Source organism: Aotus nancymaae, unplaced genomic scaffold, assembly GCF_030222135.1.
Source record: "Aotus nancymaae isolate 86718 unplaced genomic scaffold, 86718_ANA_hifiasm-v0.15.2.pri h1tg000029l, whole genome shotgun sequence".
NCBI lineage: Eukaryota > Metazoa > Chordata > Mammalia > Primates > Aotidae > Aotus > Aotus nancymaae.
In genome coordinates, this window is record NW_026988442.1 from 14,168,828 (window position 1) to 14,189,571 (window position 20,744).

The following is a 20,744-nucleotide window of genomic DNA, read 5'->3' on the forward strand; positions in this document are numbered from 1 at the left end:
TAAAAATTGTCTATCCCATGAAACTTTTAAAAGAGACTTTGTGCTTTTTGAGTCCCAAGGTCATTGCAGATCTGATATGTTTAACTATAGAAGTAATGTGTTAATGAACTCTCCATCCTTTCTCAGGTACCATGCATTTCACAGTGGCCTTCTGGAGACAACGCCTTAACCCAAGGAAGTGACTCAAACTGTGAGAACTTTAGGTATGGTGATATCTGTGAGAGAAATTTGGGGGCAAGAGTGATGCAGAGGCCAAGCTCTGATCATATAACTGCTGTGAGGAGAGAGCAGTGTTGATGCTAGCTGTATCAGTTGGTTGAACAAATAGGCAGTTTCACTTGGTTCTGAAGCCCAAAGCTGTCTCTGCAGGGATTAGCCTGTGAGCTCTTAATTTGAGTCTTCTGACTTTTCTATTTTTGTAGGTCCCTTACACATACGCATACTTTTTCTATTTGTGTTGTTTTATGCACAGTTATCTCTGTATATGGTCTAGACATACGCGTGTGTAGGGTTAAGAGGTGGGGAATTAAAAAGAAGACAACATGGCCAGGTGCAGTGGCTCATGCCTGTAATTCCAGCACTTTGTGGGGCTGAGGTGGGAGGATCACTTGAACCCAAGAATGTGAGACCAGCCTGGACAACATGGCAAGACCCTGACTTCACACAAAATAAAAAAAAAAAATCGTTGGTGTGTTGGTGGCATGTACCTGTTGTCCTAGCTGCTTGGGAGGCTGACATAGGAGTATCACTTGAACTCAGGAGGTTGAGGCTGCAGTGAGCCATGATGGCGCTGCTACAGTCCAGCCTGGGTGACAGAGTGAGACCCCATCTGCTTCTGCCTCCCGGGTTCAAAAAAGACAGCATGGTTCAGTGGAGAAAGAATAGAGGACTTGGAAAGAAAAGATCTAGGTTCTGATTTGATTTGCTACTGACAAGCTGTGTGATTTTCGGCAAGTTATTTAATCTTGCCAGACCTCAGTTTATACATCTGTAAGATAGGTGAGTATTGGCTGGGCATGGTGGCTCATGCCTGTAATCCAAGGGCTTTGGAGGCCAATGCGGGTAGATCATGAGGTCAAGAGATCGAAACTATCCTGGCCAACATGGTGCAACCCCGTTTCTACTGAAAATATAAAATTTAGCTGGGCATGGTGGCACATGCCTGTAGTCCCAGCTACTCGGGAGGCTGAGGCAAGAGAATCGCTTGAACCTGAAAGGTGGATGTTGCAGTGAGCCTAGATTGCGACACTGCACTGCAGCCTGGTGATAGAGCGAGACTTTGCCTCAAAAAAAAAAAAAAGAAAAGAAAAGTATTGATTCCCATCTCCCTCCCTGGCTTTGTTGAGAGGACCAATGAAAATAACACCTATTAAATCTTTAGAAAAGGAAATTAATTAGTGACTTAAAATGTTATCAGGGCTGGGTGAGGTGGCTCACACCTGTAATACCAGCACTTTGGGAGACTGAGGCGGGTAGATCACGAGGTCAAGAGATCACGAGGTCAAGAGATCGAGACCATCCTGGCCAACATGGTGAAACCCCGTCTCTACTAAAAATGCAAAAAAAAAATTAGCCAGACGTGGTGGTGCATGCCTGTAGTCCCAGCTACTTGGGAGGGTGAGGCAGGAGAATTGCTTGAAACCAGAAAATGGAAGTTGCGGTGAGCCGGGATCGCACTACTGCACTCCATCCTGGTGATAGAGCGAGACTCCATCTCAAAAAAAAAAAATGTTATCAGACTGGGTGCGGTGGCTCATGCCTGTAATCCCAGCACTTCGGGAGGCTGAGGCAGGCTGATCATGAGGTCAAGAGATGGAGACCGTCCTGGCCAACATGGTGTATTCTCTACTAAGAATACAAAAATTAGTGGGGTGCGGTGGCATGTGCCTGTAGTCCCAGCTACTTGTGTGACTGAAGCAGGAAAATCACTTGAACCCACGAGGTGGAAGCTGCAGTGAGCTAAGACTGTGCTGCTGCACTCCAGCCTGGGCAACAGAGTGAGACCCTGTCCCAAAACAAAAGAAAAAAAATGTTATCTAGATCCACAGAGTGAGAGAATTTGACAATAATGTTGTAAAGGAAAACATGAGGATAAGACAGATCATTTCAAAAGGTCAGGAGAGAAGGAAGACTACTGGATAAGAAAAAAAAAGTAGAGCATAAAGTTAAGCAGTGAGAACAGAGAGTGAATGAAGTTGAGCAGGTGAATTGTTAGATAAGAAAGTGGAATAGGAAGATAGTGGTAAAATAGAACTAAAATATGATCCAGCAATGCCACTTCTGGATATATATCCAAAGGAAATAAAATCACCTTTTTTTTTTTTTTTTTTTTGAGATGGAGTCTCACCCAGGCTAGAATACAGTGGCATGATCTTGGCTCACTGCAGCTCGTGTCTCAGCCTCCGAGTAGCTGGGACTACAAGCACGCACCACCACACCCGGCTGATTTTGTATTTTTGATAGAGACGGGGTTTCACCCATGTTGGCCAGGCTGATCTTGAACTGCTAACCTCAGGTGATCCAACCCACCTTGACCTCCCAAAGTGCTGGGATTACAGGCGCAAGCCACCGAGCCTGACCCTGTTCTTTTTTATAATTAAGAGGAAGGAAGGAAATGGTGGGATGATTTGTGATAGCTACTATAAAGCAATTTTTAAAATATTTTAAAGTATTATTAAAGCATCTTAAATATCTTTAAAATATTTCTCAGCATATTCATTTCATCTTGAGCTCATAAAGCAGTTCTTTGTGGATAGATATTTGAGCCAACATTCAGGAGACCTGGGTTCTAGCCTTGGTATTGCTGGTCACTTAAATTCTGTGATCTTGGGCAGTTCACTTAAATCTCCCGGGGCCCGATTTCCTCACTTATCTATTGAATATTTTGATTGTGATTTCTCAGGTTCTTTCCAGCTCACTCTTTATATTCTGTGCTTTATGTGCTAACTCACTGATTTTTCACGGCTTTGTTGACATCACAATATATGACTGATACTAGAAATACCTTATAATAAGGCTTCATAATATCCAGTGCTTTTAAATCAGAAACCATGTTATTTTAAGTTCTACTTTAAACACTGGCACCAAGAGAGACCTGTAGGAAACATAAGTATGGAAAGTTTAAGTTTGTAATATTTGACAAGTATCTTTTGAGCTATTGAGGTGCTGTTGTGCTAGGTTCCATGGGGTACTCACTCATATATAAAACTCCAAGGATTTTGTCAGGAAAACAAACTTGCTTGCTGGTGATTGATTATTATAAAAAGCAAGAAGATAAATGTTAAAATGTTATAAGAGTTTCATGCATTGCAATTTAAGAAATTAAGATTTTTTGGTTCCTTTAACATAATTGAATGTGGTTTTTTTTTTTTTTTTTTGAGATGGAGTCTTGCTCTGTCACCAGGTTGGAGTGCTGTGGTGTGATCTTGGCTCACTGCAACCTCTGCCTCCTGGTTCAAGCAATTCCCCTGCCTCAGCCTCCTGAGTAGCTGGGACTACAGGCATGCGCCACCACACCTGGCAAATTTTTTTGTATATTAGTGGAGACAGGGTTTCACCATGTTGGCCAGGATGGTCTCGATCTCCTGACCTCGTGATCTGCCTACCTTGGCCTCCCAAAGTGCTGGGATTACAGACATGAGCCACCACGTCCAGCCTCTTTTTTTTTTTTCCCCTCTCTTTTGAGACAGAGTTTTGCTCTTGTTGCCCAGGATGGAGTGCAATGGTGTTATCTCGGCTCACTGCAACCTCTGCCTCCTGGGTCCAAGCAGTTCTCCTGCCTGAGCTTCCCAAGTAGCTGGGATTATAGGCGTGTGCTATCATGCCTGGCTAATTTTGTATTTTTAAGAGATGGGGTTTCACCATGTTGGTCAGGCTGGTCTCAAGCTCCTGACTGCAAATGATCCACTCACCTCGGCCTCCTAATATTCTGGGATTATAGGCGTAAGCCACTGTGCCTGGCCAAATGTATTTTTTTTTTTTTCCAAGACAGAGTCTCACTCTCTTGCCCGGGCTGGAGTGCAGTGGCGCAATCTTGGCTCACTGCAATAGCCTCAACCTCCTGGGTAGCTGAGATTACAGGTGCTCACCACCATGCCTAGCTAATTTTTATATTTTTACTAGAAACGGAATTTCACCATGTTGGCCAAGCTAGTCTCGAACTGACCTCAGGTGATCTGCCTGCCTTGGCCTCCCAAAGTGGTGGGATTACAGGTGTGAGCCACTGCACCCAGCCTAACATAATTCAATGTATTCTAAGTGCCCCTCTGTGCTAGACATTGCAGGCATTCATGGTGAAAAAGCAATCTCTGCCCTCCAGCAAGTTGCATTGTTTTTTTTTCATGTCTGGAAATTGTTTGCCCTAATAGCTATATCCTTCTATCCCTGGAAAGAGAGGAATTTTAATACTATGTCATCACTTATAGGTTAAGAATTCATCTACATATGGAGCTTAACTCCAGAAATATATAATAACTTGCTTGCTTTCTGAGAAAATGTTTATTATTTTATTGGATTCTACAACCTTTTCTTTGTAATTTTGTGGCAAGATAAGCTTCAGAAATACCATCTGCTTTTAGGTGAACTTTGGTTTGCTTGTTAGTCATTCCTCCATGTAAAGAAAGAGTAGGTTCTATAATTTTGTTTTGATTATTTTTCCAAATAATCAGTTCAGTTGGTCACAAAGGAAAGGATTCTAGTCTAAAGGATTATATTGTAGGAGTTAACAGTGATTACTAGAGTTAGGTTGATTTTGAATTTTGACTCTACTGTGTATTGATGTTTTGATCTTGGCCAACTTGCCTAACTTCTTTGTGCCTTCATTTTGTCATCTGTAAATTGGGAATAGTAATAGCATATATACATACGTATAATGTGTTTCTGCTTTAACAAGACTTGGCTCACAGTAAGTATGAAGTGTTATTGTTGTTTTCATTATCATCACCGCCAACCTTATCTTTCTTAAAGTTGTGATCTGAGTTCATTAATCATTCAGTAAACCTATTTAGGCTGAGCATTATAAATTTTAATGCTTGCAAGGGCTGGATGAACATTTAGTAAGTAATGATAGATCGGATTGGGACATTAAGTGAACTAGGGAATTCATGCCCCTCCAAGGGAGCAGCTGTTAAAGCAGCTTTGGCTTACAATTTTTTTTTTTTTTTTTTTGAGATAGCGTTTCACTCTTGTTGTCCAGGCTGGAGTGCAGTGCCATGATCTTGGCTAACTGCAACCTCCGCCTCCTGGGTTCAAGAGATTCTTCTGCCTCAGCCTCCTGAGTAGCTTGAATTACAGGCACTCGCCACCACACCTGGCTAATTTTTTGTATTTTTAGTGGAGACAGGGTTTCATCATATTGGCCAGGCTGGTGGAACTCCTGCCCTCAGGTGATCAACCTGCCTTGACCTCCCAAAGTGCTGGGATTACAAGCATTAGCCACCACTCCCAGCCTGATTTTTCTTTTTTTTAATGGTGGTAAAAGTAAGTATGTGAAGTTATATACATGTTATTTAGCTCAATTTAGCCATTCCACAGTGTGTACATATTTTGAAACATGTTATAGGCTGGGCATGGTGGCTCATGACTGTAATCCCAGCACTTTCAGAGGCTAAGGGAGGAGGATCATTTGAGGACAGGAGTTTGAAACCAGCCTGGATAACATAGTGAGACCCTGTCTTTATTTTATTTCAATAAATAAATAAAACCTGTTTTACATGGTAAATATATACTTGTTTGTTAATTAAAAATAATTTAATATAAAAAATACTACTTAAGGTCTTAGGAATCCACTCACAATGTATTGGTACTTAAAAAATTTTTTTCAGGCCAGGTGCAGTGGTTCACATTTGTAATCCCAGCACTTTGGGAGGGTGAGGCAGTAGAATTGCTTGAGCCTAGGATTTTGAGACCAGTTGAGCAACATAGTGAGATCCCATCATTATATTTTTCAAAATTAAAAAGAAAGTTTTCAGAAGGTTAAAAAAATAAATTGAGGCAAAAATCACTATTTTAAGGTGTACAGTTCAGTATTGGCTTGCTTTTGACCTTGGAGAGAGTGCAGACCAAGTGTGGCCTGAACATCTTAATTTTTTTCTAAAGAGAAGCTGGAAATCCAGATTTTGTAATAAATTTTTATTGTTAAATGTTGGCAACTTACGAATTCATAATATAAACACTGTGGGCCAAACAAATTATCACTGTGGGCAGAATTTGTCTGGTGGCTTGCTGCTTTATAGTCTCTGATCTGGGGCTTGATTTTCTGGAGCATAACCCATGTTCTCTGCTCTCTGGGAAAAAGTTCTTACCTACATAAAGATCTAACCAGCCTGGCAACATGGTGATACCCCCTCTCTACAAAAAAATACCCACAAACAATAGCCAGGTGTGATGCTGGTTTGGGCCTGCAGTCCCAGCTGAAGTGGGAGGGTCCCTTAAGTCTGGGATGTTGAGGCTGCAGTGAACTCATGTCACTGCACTGATACCATGTCACTGCGCTCTAGTCTGGGCAACAGAGTGAGACCCTGTCTCAAAAAAAAAAAAAAAAAAAAAAACAATTAAAACAGTTCAAACAATACCTCAAAGCAGTTTAGTGCTGAATGAGAGGTATGCAGAATAATTATTAAGGCAGAGAGACTGAGGGAAGTTATTTAAGGTAAGGATTCAGAATATGCAAAGGTGCAGAAGCAGGAATGGACCTCAGGTGGTAGAGTTTAATTTTAGAGGATTTGTGTGACCTGGTAATAGGCAAAAGTTTTGAAAACCTGAGAAGAGTCAGGCCTCTTATTTTGGATAACCTTGAGACCTATTGGGTGATAGGATAAAATGATATTTTATGAAGATTTATTTGGCAAAATTGAGATCTGTAGTATTTACTAGGGTTGGAGGCAGGGAGACCAGGCTGTGGAGGTGGCAGTGTGAATGAAAAGAAAGGGCAGAACCTTGTATAAGAACAAAAGCTTGCAGTAGATAAAGAGGGCCAATTTTGAAAGCTTTTTCTCTATTGCCTTTTGTAAAAGTCAGGCTATGTTTCTCTTTTCATGTTGTGAGTCTTGCTTTATCCCTTACTCAGTCCCAGCACTGTCCTTGATGGATTACATACGTATTTTCATGATTTCCCAGTTTGCACAAGTAGAATAGAAAGAAAAACAAGGCCAGGCATGGTGACTTACACTTGTAATTCCAGCTCTTTGGGAGGCTGAGGCGGGTGGATCACTTGAGGCCAGGAGTTTGAGACCAGCCTGGCCAACATGGTGAACTCCTGTGTCTACTAAAAACATAAAAAATTAGCCCGGCATGGTAGTACACTCTTTTAGTCCCTGCTACTTGGGAGTCTGGGGCACAAGAATCTCTGAAACCTGGGAGGCGGAGGTTGCAGTGAGCTGAGACCAAGCCATTGTCCTCCAGCCTGGGTGACAGAGCAAGACCCTGTCTCAAAAATAAAAAACCCCAAAGTAGCTCAACTACTCATCACATTTCTTGTTTGGGGTTTTTGCTGATGTCAGTTAACCTCTGATATATTTCATTAGACCTTAGTTTATACATGGAATATTTATATTTACCAAGGTTGGAAACAATGACAAGTTGTTTGCTCTTAGAAAGATGTAGAAATTTTCTGCAGAAACTTGACATAGTAACTGATACGGCTGGGCATGGTAGCTCACGCCTGTAATCCCAGCACTTTGGGAGGCCGACGCGGACAGAGCACTTGAGCCCAGGTGTTTGAGATCAGCCTGGGCAACATGGAGAAACCCTGTCTCTACAAAAAACAAAAAATTAGCTAGGCATCGTGGTGTGTGCCTATAGCCCCAGTTATCCAGGAGGCTAAGGTGGGAGGATTTTCTGGTCCTAGGAGGTCAAGGCTGCAGTGATTGACCTGTGATTGTACTATAGTACTCCAGCCTAGGCAACAGAGTGAGACCCTGTCTCAAAAAAAAAAAATAAAAATTATGATTCAGAAGGTTTGAAGAAACTGAGAAATGTTGTAGAAAGGTGGAATATATTTGTTCTGTAAAACCTGAGGAAGTGATTTTTAGGATGTTATTTTCTAAATAAAGTTTAGATTTTGTTCTGTTTATACTTTCTCATGAAACTTTTTTTTACATACTTGGGAAGTTATTTCTTATTCTTGGTCAAATACAAAATGTCATTATTTTAGAGTCTATAGTCTTTTTAGCAAGTAAACTGAATAGTATGTTAGCTATAGTCTGAGTATTAAGAATATCTGAGGTATGTGTTAAAAAGAGATATAGGCTGGGCGCAGTGGCTCACACCTGTAATCCCAGCACTTTGGGAGACCAAGGCAGGAGGTGGATCACCTGAGGTCAGGAGTTGGAGAGCAGCCTAGCCAACATGATGAAACTCTGTCTCTACTAAAAATACAAAACACATAAAATATCCCGATGTGGTGGTGGCATGCCTGTAATCCCAGCTACAGAAGAGGCTGAGGCTGGAGAATCACTTGAACCCAGGAGGTGGAGGTTGCAGTGAGCAGAGATCGAGCCATTGCACTCCAGCCTGGGCGACAAGAGTGAGACTCCGTCTTAAAAAAAAAAAAAAAGACCGGGCACGGTGGCTTACCCCTGTAATCCCAGTACTTTGGGAGGCCAAGGCGGGTGGATCACGAGGTCAAGAGATTAAGATCATCCTGGCCAACATGGTGAAACCCCGTCTCTACTAAAAGAAATACAAAAATTAGCCGGGTGTTTGGCACGCGCCTGTAGTCCCAACTACTCCAGAGACTGAGGCGGAAGAATCGCTTGAACCCGGGAGGCGGAGGTTGCTGTGAGCTGAGACTGCGCCACTGTGCTCTGGCCTGGCCTCAGAGCAAAACTCCGTCTCAAAAAAAAAAAAAAAAAAAGAAAAGAAAAAGAAAAAAAGAGAGATGTAAAAAAATATCTGAGATATAGCAAAGTTCTTCTCGTGGATGAATAAGAATACTGAACTGGGCCTCTAAAAAAAGTACAGAAAATTCCCTCTGTCATAGAGATGCAGTAGAGTCAAATGAGCCAAATCTAAATCTCATTTAATGAAGAAGGGATTTTTCCTTTATTTTTGAAGTGTGTTCTAACCTAGTTTTTGGAATTCATTTGTTCTGCCATTAAAAGGGATTTTTAGGTGGTTCATTTAATTATAGCTCTGTTTTGGAAATGGGAAGGAAAAGAATGTGAGAGAGAGATTAACTGCATTTGCTTCTGTGGAAAGTCAGTAGTCTAAAGGAAATTCCGGATTATTTATTTATTTGTTTATCTAAAAATGTGAAACACTTGGTGAATTTTCACCTTATCCTTGCTCAGAGGATATGCTAATCTCTGTATTGTTCTAATTTTTTAGTATGTATGCTGCTGAAGCAAACACACAGATTTTTGTTTGTTATTGGGTTTTTTGGAGGAAAGCTATTTACTACAGATCTTAATTAAAAACATATTATTCTGTATATATTGAAATGTGCAGAACCTTACTGCTGCTGCTTTTCATTATCCAGAAAGTTGTTACATCTCTCTACTATTTTCTTCTCTCCCTTTGTTTTTGCCCTTGGAGGTTGATACTTTTTTAATTCCTTTATTTCATTTTTTTGTGAGGGAATGGAGAATGGAATGTGTTCATTCTTCCTGGCTAGTTGATTTTACTATAGAAATTGATGTTTTCATCTCTAAGGGACAAAAAATATTAGGAAAATATCTATGCTAGTTATTTTTCTGTTGTGGTAAAATACACATTACATACAATTTACCATTTTAAATATTGTTAAGTTTTCAGTTCAGTGACATTAATTACATTTATCTTGTTATGTGACCATTACCACTATCAGTCTCTAGAACTTTTTCATCATCCAAAACTGAAACTTGTACCTGTTAAACAATAATTTTCTATTTCACCTCCTCCCTGCCTTGGTAACTACTATTCTGTTTTCTGTCTCTGTGAATTCAACTATTCTAGGCACCTCATTGTAAAAGTGGAGTCATACAATATTTATCATTTTGTGTCTGGCATATTTCACTTAACATAATGTGTTCAGGTTTCATTTTATACCATGTGTCAGAATTTTATTCCTTTTTAAGGCTGAATAATATTCCATTGTTTGTATATACTGCATTTTCTTTATCCATCAGTCGATGAACATTTGGCTTATTTCTACCTTTGGTCATTGTGAATAATGCTGCTGTGAACATTGGTGTACAAATATCTCTTGTGGCTGGGCATGGTGGCTCTCACCTGTAATCTCAGCACTGTGAGACGCCGAGGTGGGTGGATCACCTGAGCCCAGGCGTTTGAGATCAGCCTGGGCAACTTGGCAAAACCTGGTCTCTACTAAAAATACAAAAAAAGTAGCCAGACATGGTAGCGTGTGCCTGTAGTCCCGGCTACTCAAGAGGCTGAGGTGGGAAGATTGCTTCAGCCTGGGAGGTGAAGGTTGCAGTGAGCTGAGATCACACCACTACACTCCAGCTTGGGTGATAGACTGAAATCCTGTCTCAAAAGTAAACAAACTTGCCGGGCGCAGTGGCTCATGCCTGTATTGCCAGCACTTTGGGAGGCCGAGGTGGGCAGATCCCCTAGGGTCAGGAGTTCGAGAGCAGCCTGGCCAGCATGATGAAACCCCTGTCTCTGTCAAAAATATAAAAATTAGCCGGGAGTGGTGGTAAACGCCTGTAATACCAGCTGCTCGGGAGACTGAGGCAGGAATCGCTTGAACCTGGGAGCAGATGTTACAGTGAGCTGAGATTGCACCATGGCACTCCAGCCTGGGCAACAGAGCGAAACTGTGTCTCAAAAAAAAAAAGTAATCAAACCAAAACTAAATACCTCTTTGTGACCTAGCTTTCACTTCTTTTGTGTAATACCCAGAATCGGCATTGCTGCATCATATGGTAATTCTGTTGTTGTTCTTTTTGGGACAGGGTCTTGCTCTGTTACCCAGGCTGGAGTACAGTGACACAATGATGGCTCACTGCAACCCTGGCCTCTTGGGCTTGGGTGATCCTTCTGTCTCAGCCTTCTGAGTAGCTGGACCACAGGCATGTGCCACCATGCTTGGTGTTTTTTTTTTTTTTTTTTTTTTTTGTAGAGACATGGTCTTCCTCTCGACATGTTGCCCAGGCTGTACTCAAACTCTTGGGCTTAAGCTACCCTTCCACTCAGCCTCAGCCTCCCAGAGTGCTGGGATTATAGGCATGAGCCATTGCGCCCGGCTGGTAATTGTATTTTTAATTTTTTGAGGAATTACTATAGTGTTTTTCACAAGGACTATATAATTTTACATTCTCACCAACAGTGCACAACAGTTTCAGTTTTTCACATTTATACCAATTTTTCACATTTATACCAACCTTTATTATTTCCTGGTTTTGTTTTTGGTAATAGTCATAATGGGTATGAAATGGTATCTTATCTTGATTTTATAATTCTCTAAAGATAATGATATTGAGCATCTTTTTGTGTACTTACTGGCTATTTGTTTATCTTTGGATAAATGTCAAATCAAGTCCTTTCTACATTTTAAACATTGGGTTATCTGTTTTTTGGTGTCCTAAGCATTGTGTAGGTTGCTGCAGTGGGAGTGGATAAGGAACAAATAAATCTGTAACTCAGTTAGTTGTAAACACCGATGCACTTGGACCAGCCAAGGCCTGTAATTTTTTTTTTTTTTTTTGAGATGGAGTTTTGTTCTGTCGCCCAGGCTGGAGTGTAGTGGCATAGTCTCGGCTCACTGCAACCTCTACCTCCTGGGTTCAAGCATTTCTTTGCCTCAGCCTCCTGAGTAGCTGGGATTACAGTTGAGCGCCATCATGCCTGGCTAATTTTTGTATTTTTAGTAGAGATGGGGTTTTACCATGTTGGCCAGGCTGGTCTTGAATTCCTCATCTCCATGATCCACCCACCTCAGCCTCCCAAAGTGCTGGGATTACAGGCATGAGCCAGTGTGCCCGGCTGCCTGTAAATCTTTCTTTCTTTTTTTTTTTTCTTTTCCTGTAATTCTTAGATAATGTTTAGAAATGATCTGAGAAAGGTTTGCTGGAAGGATGAGGCATGATGGATTATATTTTGAGAATGTATGGATGTTATGAGATGGTCAGAAACAAGAATTTTTTTTTCGAGACAGCGTTTAGGTCTTGTTGCCCAGTCTCACTGCAACCTCCACCTCCCAGGTTCAAGTGATTCTGTTGCCTCAGCCTTCCCAGTAGCTGGGATTACAGGTGCATAACACAGCACCTGGCTAATTTCTGTATTTTTAGTAGAGACAGAGGTGTCACCATGTTTTCCAGGCTGGTCTCAAACTCCTTATCTCGTGATCTGCTTGCCTCGACCTCCCAAAGTACTGGGATTACAGGCATGAACCATCGTGCCCGGCCTTGTTTTTTTTTTTTTTTTTTTTTTAAGTAGAGATGGGGTGTCACTATGTTGGCTAGGCTGGTCTCAAACTCCTGACCTTAGGTGATTGACTTGCTTCAGCCTTGCAAAGTGCTGGGATTACAGGCACGAGCCACTGCCTCAACAGGATTGAGGATTCCTTAGAAACAAGGATTCCTTAGAGCCAAGAAATTCAACATTATATATAATTAGGTGTATAATTTCACACAGGCATTTTTTGCAAGAGAATAATACTTACAGTAGTATGATAATATTTATATTTATTGTGGCATGTCAAATGCTTTAAAGCCTAGCAGTAGTCAATCAAAGCTAGAAACAACTTGTAATAGTTAATTTTGAAATGTTTGTCAGAAAGGGGAAGAAATTACCTTCTATTAGGTACAGAGTTCATACCAGTAAATGAATGCTAAAAGTTAGATTCTGGTGCCAATTTCCTTAAACTCTGTGTTCATACTGTTCAACCTTGAAAGTTGTAGCTTCCTCTTTTTCTCTTTGAATAAGATAGTTGTCCTTTTTTGCATATGCTTTAGAATCCATGCTGATATATTTGATTGGAAAATGGGAAAGGAGCTTTTAGTGTTCTGAGATCATTGTGTGATGTTTAGAACCAAAGTGTCACTATTATGTAGGAGAGAATGGTTAATATTCTACCTCTTTGTTAAGTCAATTTTCTCTAGTACAGTAGGAAGCAACCTCTTTCCCTGTCATGAGGGGTTTTGTGTTCATTCCCACTTGCTTAGTTGAGAAATTAAATTATGGAAATGGGTATTATATATCAAATATTGTTATTAGATATATATCTGCTCCAACCTATCATATTAGATATCTGCTTCAACCTAAATAACTTTTATTCCTTCTGCCAATACCTTCAGTTAGCCCATCCACCAAGGTCAGCTCCTTTGTGGGTTTTTTTTTTTTTTTTTTTTTTGAGACAGAGTCTTTTTCCATCATCCAGGCCGTAGTGCAGTGGTGCGATCTTGGCTCATGGCAGTCTGTCTCCCAGGTTCAAGCAATTCTCAGCCTCCAAGTAGCTAGGATTACAGGCGCCTGCCACCATAACCAGCTAAGCTCCTTTGTGATTATTAGTGGAGAATGGGATCTAAAAAATGTTCCTGTGGCCGGGCACGGTGGTTCATGCCTGTAATCCCAGCACTTTGGGAGGCCAAGGCAGGCAGATCACAAGGTCAGGAATTCGAGACCAGCCTGACCAACATGATGAAACCTTGTCACTATTAAAAAAAAAAAAAATGTTCCTGTGTTCCTTCTAGCTAGTCTGTGCTGCTGTGCCCCTAGATAATGGGATCTAGTTTTTCACTTCAGTAATGGTTTGGGAACGTGGCAAAGTGGCCCTGTCCAAGGGAGACATACTATTCAGTATGTATTTCTAGTTTACCACACATGCTTGTGTATTTTTATGTATTTTATGGTAAGACTGTTTGAGAGTTTGACTTCATATAGGTTTTAGATCTCTGAATACCACTATGTACTTTAGCTCTTAGAACTCTGGACTTCCTGCCACACGCAGTTTTTCTCTTTACTGGTTTTCTGTGTCTGTCTTCTGAAATGTCATTTTGGTGGATTCTTCTAAGAACATATAGGGCAGGCGGGGCACTGTGGCTCATGCCTGTAATCCCAGCACTTTGGGAGGCTGAGGCAGGTGAATCATGAGGTCAGGAGGTGGAGACCATCCTGCCAACATGGTGAAACCCCATCTCTACTAAAATACAAAAAATTAGGCATGGTGGTGTGTGCCTCTAGTTCCAGCTGTTCAGGAGGCTGAGGCAGGGTAATTGCTTGAACCCTGGAGGTAGAGATTGCAGTGAGCCGAGATTGCGCCAGTGCACTTCAGCCTGGTGACAGAGCAAGATTCCATCTCAGAAACAAAACAAAACAAAAACGAAAAAAAGAAAATATAGGGTTATATTAAATTACTTAAAGGTTTTCTAAATCACATAGATGTGGCCTATAAAAATGGTTATGTTGGATATGTTATTTCTGAAAATAAACCAAGCAAATTTCATAATATCCTGACTGTTAAATAAATTTCTCTGTAAATAGGATACATGTTTAGAATAAGGCTATAAATATTTGTTGCGTATGAGACAAGATATTACTGAAATAATCTTCTGAAGTATGTCTATCCCTTTCCACATTTTTCTTTCCACTGCCTTTTCAGAAAGATGTTAAGGTTAATTTTACCTCTGGCAGTGTTTTAGCACCTTCTTCTTACCTTGGGCATTCTGTCTGTCACATTCTTCTAGTGTAGTAGTAAACATTACTCAAAATGAATGAGTTATAGGCTGGGCGTGGTGGCTTATGCCTGTAATCCAGCACTTTGGGAGGCCGAGGCAGGCAGATCATCTGAGGTCAGGTGTTCAAGACCAGCCCAGCCTGGCCAACATGGCAAAACCACATCTCTACTAAAGATACAAAAAAAATTAGCCAGGTGTTGTGGTGCATGCGTGTAATCCCAGCTACTAGGGAGGCTGAGGCAGGAGAATAGCTTGAACCCAGGAAGTGGAGGTTGCAGTGAGCGGAGATTATGCAACTGCATTCCAGCCTGGGTGACAGAGTGTGACTCCACCTCAAAAAAAAAGATTTATACAGTGCTAAGAATTGACTCAGCTAGGTACAGTGGCTTTTCCTTGTAATCCCAGCACTTTGGGAGGCCAAGGCAGGAGGATCACTTACTTGAGCCTAGGAGTTTGAGATAAGCCTGGGCAACATAGTGAGACCCTGTCTCTGTCTCCCTGCAAAAAATTAGGTGGGCCTGTGGCATGTGCCTGTTAGTCTTAATTACCCAGGAGGCTGAGGCAGGAGGATTGCTTCAGCCCAGATGGTGAGCCGGCTAATTTTTGTATTTTTAGTAGAGACAGGTGTCACCGTGTTGGCTAGGCTGGTCTCGAACTCCTGATTTCGTGATCCACTTGCCTCAGCCTCCCAAAGTGCTGGGATTACAGGCATGAACCATCGTGCCTTGCCTTGTTTTTGTTTTTGTTTTTTTTCTTTTAAAGTAGTGATGGGGTATCACTATGTTGGTCAGGCTGGTCTCAAACTACTGACCTTAGGTGATTCACTTGCCTTGGCCTTGCAAAATGCTGGGATTACAGGTGTGAGCCACTGCCTCTAGGCAGAAACAAGGATTCCTTACAGCCAGGAAATTCAACATTACATATAATTAGATGTATAATTTCACACAGGCATTTTTTGCAAGAGAACATTACTTACAATACTCCAGCATAGGCAACAGAACGAGACCCTGTCTCAAAAAAAAAAAAAAAGACGTTAAGTTTCTTTGTAACTGACAGACTAATAGGTAATAGAGTTTTAAAATATTGTTATTAGATAGATAGATATATTTTTTTGAGATGGAGTCTTATTCTGTTACCCACGCTGTAGTGTAGTGGCATGATCTGAGCTCACCGTAACCTCTCCCTCCTGAGTTCAAGTTACTCTCTTGCCTCAGCCTCCTGAGTAGCTGGGATTACAGGCACCTGCCACCACACCTGGCTGTGTTTTTTATTTTTATTTTTAGTAGAGATGGGGTTTCACCATGTTGGCCAGGCTGGTCTCGAACTCCTGACCTCAAATGATATGCCTACCTTGGCCTCCCAACGTGCTAGGATTACAGGCATGAGCCACAGTGCCCAGCCATGATTTAGATTCAGACTATATGTTCGTTGGTTCCAGTCACAATGGTTTACAGTGTTAAGTAAAGCTATAGATTGCATACCACTGTATTTGATTGTGAAGGCTTTTTTTTTTTTCTTGTTTTGAGACAAGGTCTCACTGTGTTGTCCAGGCTGGAATACAGTCATGGTTCACTACAGCCTCAACTTCTTGAGTTCAAGCAATCCTTCTACTTCGACTTTCCACATAGCTGGGACTATAGGCATGCATCACTGCATCTGGCTGATTTTTAAATTTTTTGTAGAGATGAGGGTCTCACTGTGTTGCCCAGGCTGGTCTTCTGAAGGCTGTTTGTTTGCTTGCTTGTTTTTAAATCTTGCTTTCTTTTCTTTTTCTTTCTTTTCCCTTTCTTCCTCTCTTTCTCTTTCTTTCTTGACAAGGTCTTGCTCTGTCACCCAAGATCGATTGCAGGGGCCTGATCACAGCTTACTGCACCCTCTACCTGCTGGTCTCTGGCAATCTTTGTGCCTCAGCCTCCCAGTTATTTGGGACCACAGGTGCATGCCACCACATCCAGCTAATTTATTATTATTATTTTTTATAGAGACAGGATTTTGCTCTTACATATCTGTCCAATCAATAAACAAACACAAAAAAGTGACGATACCCAGGGTGAAGTTTTCTCTAACTCCTCAAAAGGACTTGAATTTAGGACATCTTTCTTACTGAGACATGCAAAGGCTTAAAAGTATGTATTACAATCCAAAACACTCACCACTGTCTAACATTTCTTTGCCAAATGAGAGCACTAATAACCTATTCAAGCACTAATAACCTATTCAAAAGAGTCTCTAGTTATGAATGTGAAGTTACAAAGAATTTTTTTTGTTCTTAGATCTATAAAGATAACACAAAAGCAGCAAGTGAAAACACAGTGCATAGTTTCACTTTTGGCTGGGCCGCAGTGTCTCACGCCTGTAATCCCAGCACTTTGGGATTACACCTGTAATCCCAGCATTTGGGGAGGCGAAGGCAGGTGGATCACCTGAGGTCAGCAGTTCAAGACCAGGTAGGCCATCATGGTGAAACCCCATCTCTGCTGAAAATACAAAAATTAGCCGGGCATGGTGGCAGGCACCTGTAATCCCAGCTACCTTGGCAGGCTGAGGCAGGAGAGTCATTTGAACCCGGGAGGCAGAGGTTGCAGTGAGCTGAGATCACACCATTGTACTTTAGCCTGGGTAACAAGAGTGAAACTCTGTCTCTAAAACACACTTGAGTTCCATTATAACAGAAAACAAGAGATAAGGACAAGAGCACTATTGTCGTCCTAGAGCTTAAAATGAAAATGTAAGAGAGAACCATAATATAAATACAGTCAATACAATGTCACTGCATTCCAGCCAGGAGTGCAAGTGATTCTCCTGTTTCAGCCTCCCGAGTAGCTGGGATTACAGGCACATGCCATCACGCCCAGTAAATTTTTGTATTTTTAGTGGAAACTGGGTTCACAATATTGGCCAGCTGGTCTCAAACACCTGACCTCAAATGATCCACCCACCTCAGCCTCCCAAAGTGCTGGGATTACAGGCGTGAGCCACTACACTCAGCTGAGAGTGCTTTTTGTTTTGTTTTTTGTCATGAAAGGGTGTCAAATTTTGTCACATACTTTCTCTACATCTATCGAGATGATCATGTGATTTTTATCTTTCATTCTGTTAATGTGGCATATCACATTTAATGATTTTTATATGTTTAACCATCCTGATATCCCAGGATGAGTCCCACTTGGTTGTGGTGTATCCTTTTAATGTGCTGTTCAGTTTCCTTGTATGAAAACTGGGCATTTTGAATGTTACAATGTGGCAACTTTTGAAATCACATTCTTTACTTCCTGGTTGGTTGTTGCTGCTTATTATGCTTGTTGCTGTTTGCTTGTTTAGGGACTTTTCTAAATTAATTTTATAAAGTCTGTTCCTTGTCATGTGTGGACATTGAAGTCTGTGTTCTGCTAGCTTAGTGGTCAGCTAGTGATTTCCATTAACTCCTAGAACCTCGCCTCCTCTCAAAACGCCTCCCAGTGTTTGCAGATTTGGCTCTCTGTTGGACGACTTCCATGCTTAGCTGGGCAGTTTAAAATTGTCTTAGCCTTCACTTCCTGCTTGCGTAGATACTGTCAGCCAGAGTTAAGAATTTAGGGTTTTCTCAGATTTTTCCTGAGCATGCAAGCAGCCCCAGGCTGGAGTGCAGTGGCACCATATCGGCTCAGTATAACCTCTGCCTCCCAGATTCAAGCGATTCTTCTGTCTCAGCCTCCCGAGTAGCTGGGATTACAGGCCTTCGCTACCAATTAGGCGTGCCTGGCTAAGTTTTGTATTTTTAGTAGAGACAGGGTTTCACCACATTGGCCAGACTGGTCTTGAGCTCCTGACCTCAGGTGATCTGCCCGCCTCAGCCTCCCAAAGTGCTGAGATTACAGGTGTGAGCCACCGCACCCTGCCTTTTTTTCTGTTTCTGTTTCTTTTTTTTTTTTTCAGATGGAGTCTCGCTCTGTTGTCCAGGCTGGAGTGCAGTGGCATGATCTCGGCTCACTATAACTTCTGCCTCCCAGGTTCAAGCAATTCTGCCTCAGCCTGCTGAGTAGCTGGGATTACAGGCATGCACTACCATGCCCAGCTAATTTTTGTATTTTTTTTTTTGAGGCGGAGTTTCGCTCGTTACCCAGGCTGGAGTGCAATGGCGCGATCACGGCTCACCGCAACCTCCGCCTCCTGGGTTCAGGCAATTCTCCTGCCTCAGCCTCCTGAGTAGCTGGGATTACAGGCACGCGCCACCATGCCCAGCTAATTTTTTGTATTAGTAGAGACGGGGTTTCACCATGTTGACCAGGACGGTCTCGATCTCTTGACCTCGTGATCCACCCGTCTCGGCCTCCCAAAGTGCTGGGATTACAGGCTTGAGCCACCGCACCCGGCCTGTATTTTTTTTTTAATTCAGTTTTTAAAATTTATTTTATTATTATTTTTTTGAGACGGAGTCTCACACTGTCGCCTGGGCTGGAATGCAATGGTGCAATCTTGGGGCTCACTGCAACCTCCGCCTCCCTGGCTCAAGTGATTCTCCTGCCTCAGTTTCCCAAAGTGCTGGGATTACAGGCATGAGCCACCATGCCCGGCCTAGATTTAATCATTTTAATCATGTATGTAGTTATATATAATATAGTCAGACCTAAGAGTCTGGCGCTCAGGGGAGAGGATGGGACTTGAAGTGTAGATTATCTATTCTTTCTACTCTGTTTTATGCTGTTTTAAAAATTGTACAAGTCAACAATGATATGTTTTATTTTTAGAACTTCAAATAATACATACAAAACTACAGTTACCTATGACCACCTAGTTGAGTACACAGATGCCCTTCTCCACAATGGAATGTATACTTTTTCTGCATTTATTTACAAGTATTTGTACCCATAGCAATATCTAGTGTTTTTGCAAAAATAATGTACTGTACGTATTCTGCAACTTTAAGGCTGTTCTTGGGAGCTCTCAATTTCAGCCATTAATAAGTTGCTTATTTTGATAGCTGCGTAGTAATCGGTTCTGTGATAGGAATATGTGATTTAATTAATATATGAATATGCCAATTGATAATGCAGGTTGTTTCTAATTTTTTTGATATCATACAAATAGTGATTTTTATTCTTTTCAGGAATTTAAAATGATGAATTTTAGTTATGTAAAATTAGTATGTATATGTATATAAATTATTGAAATTACTAGCATGTTTTTGGCAGAGCACCTCACAATTCTACCATAATGATTCTCAGTAATTATGTGGAAAGTCATTGTTCTTAAAAATGTTTGCAGTTTATGCTTTCATTAATCTTTTCTATATGAAGTTAATTTTAGTTTTTAAAATATACTTAATTTTTATAGAGATTTAAAATTTTTTGCAACTTTGTAATTATGGTTAATTTATATTTAGAGTAATTTATACTGTACCGTTAGAAAGGGCATTTTCTTCCAACAAATTGTTAGTAGCGATGAACATCTGTTGATGGAGATGAGTACCTTTTTCAAGCAGAAAATCAGCACCCAGATATTGAACACCCAGATATTGGACTTTTCTCACTGCCTCCTAATTTACTTTTCTTGATATTGTCGTTCTATGGCAAGCAGGCTTTTGGATATTGAAGAGGAAGTAATAATTGTACATAATGTAATAATGATGTCTTTGAAGACCCTTCATGTAACAAGCCATTTGAGTCAGAATAATATCTTGTGCAATGTGGTGTTAAAGCTTTTATGTTACATCTCATTTCTTTTTTTAATATATTCTGGGTGACTACTAATGACTTTATGATGTATACTATATTTAAAATAAAAGGGTCCTTTTAGCAGATTGTAGGTTATAAAACATCTGAAATAGTGCAATTTAAATAAACAAGGTAAAGGAAAAAATATATGTATCATGCCAAGAAAATGAGCTAGTCCCTATGGTTGAGACCAAATTTTAGGTTTGAGCGTTTTTGCATGTAAGCACAGAATGAAGTAGGTTGGATTTTATAGGGTTCATCTCAGTAGGAATTAATTGTTGAATTTCATTTGGGCAGAATTGAGAAGCCATAGGAATTGTTTTAATATTTAAAATTTTAAAAAGAGACTTACATTTGCATAAAAACACTCAAGACAACGTTTACAATTTCAAGGCATTTTGTTTGCCTTATGAATTTGTGTACTTCTTCTTAC

The 20,744-nt window shown here is 40.9% G+C and overlaps 1 protein-coding gene and 1 non-coding gene across 4 annotated transcripts in view; one reads left to right on the plus strand and one right to left on the minus strand.

Moving 5' to 3' along the window:
- The window catches only part of ITCH (itchy E3 ubiquitin protein ligase), a 134,151-nt gene that overhangs the window by 5,514 nt on the left and 107,893 nt on the right, over positions 1 to 20,744 (plus strand). For 2 of the 3 annotated variants that reach the window (XM_064382330.1, XM_012455158.3), the window contains exon 2: positions 127 to 203. The exons of the other annotated variant lie outside the window; for it this stretch is intronic. The gene's annotated coding sequence lies outside the window, so the exon portion shown is untranslated. The remainder of the gene's footprint in view (positions 1 to 126; positions 204 to 20,744) is intronic. 3 annotated transcript variants of the gene reach the window in all.
- Positions 9,246 to 9,349, minus strand: LOC135277085 (U6 spliceosomal RNA). Its single transcript, XR_010344688.1, has one exon. It is a non-coding gene; the product is annotated as a U6 spliceosomal RNA (small nuclear RNA).